Source organism: Malaclemys terrapin, unplaced genomic scaffold (assembly GCF_027887155.1).
Source record: "Malaclemys terrapin pileata isolate rMalTer1 unplaced genomic scaffold, rMalTer1.hap1 scaffold_101, whole genome shotgun sequence".
NCBI lineage: Eukaryota > Metazoa > Chordata > Testudines > Emydidae > Malaclemys > Malaclemys terrapin.
Genome location: NW_026530196.1, coordinates 32,501 through 35,000, shown reverse-complemented (window position 1 = coordinate 35,000; position 2,500 = coordinate 32,501). Strand labels below are relative to the sequence as shown.

The 2,500-nt window shown below is 73.7% G+C and overlaps 1 non-coding gene across 1 annotated transcript; it reads right to left on the bottom strand.

The window, feature by feature from the left end:
• Window positions 1-2,268: 2,268 nt before the first annotated feature.
• Window positions 2,269-2,387, bottom strand: LOC128829667 (5S ribosomal RNA). Its single transcript, XR_008443377.1, has one exon. It is a non-coding gene; the product is annotated as a 5S ribosomal RNA (ribosomal RNA).
• Between the last annotated feature and the right edge of the window lie 113 nt (window positions 2,388-2,500).

The window sequence follows — 2,500 nt, the reverse complement described above, 5'->3', positions numbered from 1 at the left end:
AAGTCCCCACCGGGACAACAGGTCAACCCCAGGGGAAGCAGCTGTAAAATTTTCAAAGTCCCCGTTCGGCCACCAGGTCAACCCGCTGAATCTATTGGGTTGACCTGGCGGCCGGTTTCCTTTCCGGCCACCAGGTCAACCCAATGGATTCAACGGGTTGACCTGGTGGCCGGTTTGCTTTCCGGCCCGGGCGTCACCCCACTCCGAGGGCAGAGCGGCAGTGGTCTTGAGGACCACAGAGGGGGGGCTTAATAGTCGAGACGGAGCCGGTCCGGGGGAGGCTTAATAGTCGTCCCCCGAGGACTCCGGGGGCAGGCTTAATAGTCGTTCCAGGAGAGGCTTAATAGTCGTCCCCCCGAGTACTCCGGGGGCAGGCTTAATAGCCATTCCCCAGGCGGTCCGGCGGAGGCTTAAGAGTCGTGCTTAGCGGCCACCAGGTCAACCCGCGGAATCTACTGGGTTGACCTGGCGGCCGGTTTGCTTTCCGGCCACCAGGTCAACCCATTGGATTCGACGGGTTGACCTGGTGGCCGCTTTGCTTTCCGGCCCGGGTGTCACCCCACTCCGAGGGCTGCGCGGCAGCGGTCCTGAGGACCACAGAGGGGGGGCTTAATAGTCGAGAGGGAGCAGGTCCGGGGAAGGCTTAGCAGTCTTCCCCCGGGCGGTCCGTTGGGGGAGGCTTAGCAGTCGTCCCCAGGGCGGTCCGGGGGTGGGGGGAGGCCTCACAGTCGTCCCTCGGAGAGCCGGGTCGGCGGCGGTGGCGGGCGTCAGGCTTTACGTCCAGCCTCCGGAAGGTGCGCGTCCTCGGAGGCGATGCAGGCGCCGCAAAGGGGCAGCCTCCGAGGCAGGGAGCGGAGCACCGAGGCTGGGGAGAGGGGAGCAGGAGCCGGGGGCTGGGGGGGGTGGGGTGGGGGGGGGGCGTTCAGGACAAGCGGTCAAGCCCCGGGGAGCAGCTGTCAAATGTTCCAAGTCCCCACTCGGCCACCAGGTCCACCCCAGTCTAGCAATGGGGTTGACCTGGCTGATGGCCGGTTAGTGTCAAGGTAAACTCACCGTCGTCCACAGGAGGGCAGCTCTCAGGCCGTCCGGCTGCGGCTGACTCTGGGGCGGTGCCCGGTCCCGGCAGCGAGGGGCGGGGGGGGGGCGCGGAGCGACACGGAGCTAACCGGCCCCCGGGGCCGGGGGCGCCTCCCGCGACTTTGGGGGCCGCGGGTCGTCAGTGGCGTGCAGGCCGGGCCTCTCCCGGGGGATTCGGGGGGGGGGGGGGCGGTCCTGCGGGCCGGGCGCAGGGGGCTCGAGCGAGCCCGGGCCGGTCCGCCCCGGGGCCGGGGTCTCCGCCTGCGGCTCGGGGGGGCGCGGGTCGTCGGGGGAGGAAGCCCGGGGGAGCTGCACGCCGGCCTGCCAGGCCAGGCCAGGCCTGGCCTGGGTGGCCGCGGGGGGATTCGGGGCGGTCCCGCGAGCCGGCGGCCGGGCGCAGGGGGTCCGAGCGCGTCCGAGCGAGTCCGTCCCGGCCCCGGGGTCTCCCCCTGCGGCTCTGGGGGGCCGTGGGTCCCCGCTGGCGGAAGCCGCTGGGCGCTGGACACCCGCCGTCCGTCCCGCCTGGCCAGGCCTGGCCTGGGTGGCCGCGGGGCGGGGGATTCGGGGCGGTCCCGCGAGCCGGCGGCCGGGCGCAGGGGGTCCGAGCGCGTCCGAGCGAGTCCGTCCCGGCCCCGGGGTGTCCCCCTGCGGCTCTGGGGGCCGTGGGTCCCCGCTGGAGGAAGCCGCTGGGCGCTGGACACCCGCCGTCCGTCCCGCCTGGCCAGGCCTGGCCTGGGTGGCCGCGGGGGGATTCGGGGCGGTCCCGCGAGCCGGCGCCCGGGCGCAGGGGGTCCGAGCGAGTCCGTCCCGGGCCCGGGGCCTCCCCCTGCGGCTTTGGGGGCCGTGGGTCCCCGCTGGCGGAAGCCGCTGGGCGCTGGACACCCGCCGTCCGTCCCGCCTGGCCAGGCCTGGCCTGGGTGGCCGCGGGGCGGGGGGATTCGGGGCGGTCCTGCGGGCCGGCGGCCGGGAGGGTCCGGGCCAGTCCGCCCCATGCCCGGGGTCTCCCCCAGCGGCTTCGGTGGGTCCTCCGCGGAGGAAGCCGGGTGGGGAGCCGGACCCCAGGCGCCCAGACCCGTGACCTGCGGCCGCGACCTCCGACTCGGCAGGAGCGACGAGGGGCTTTCCGGCCCGTCCCCCCCCTCTCCTTCCTCCCCAGAAAAGGAGAGAGAGCTGGCTCGGACCGGGAAAAGCTGCCTACGGCACCTGGGATTCCCAGGCGGTCACCCATCCAAGTACTAGCCAGGCCCGGGACGGTTTACCTTCCGAGATCGGACGGGATCGGGGGCGTTCGGTCCGGTATGGCCGTAGGCACCCGGCCCCCGCGCCTCCTCGCCCGCTTTCCCCTGCCGACGCCCGGGCCTGCCGCACGGTGAGCCCCGGTCGGACTGCCCCCCTGCGGCAGGGCCCCCGTCTCTCGCGGGCC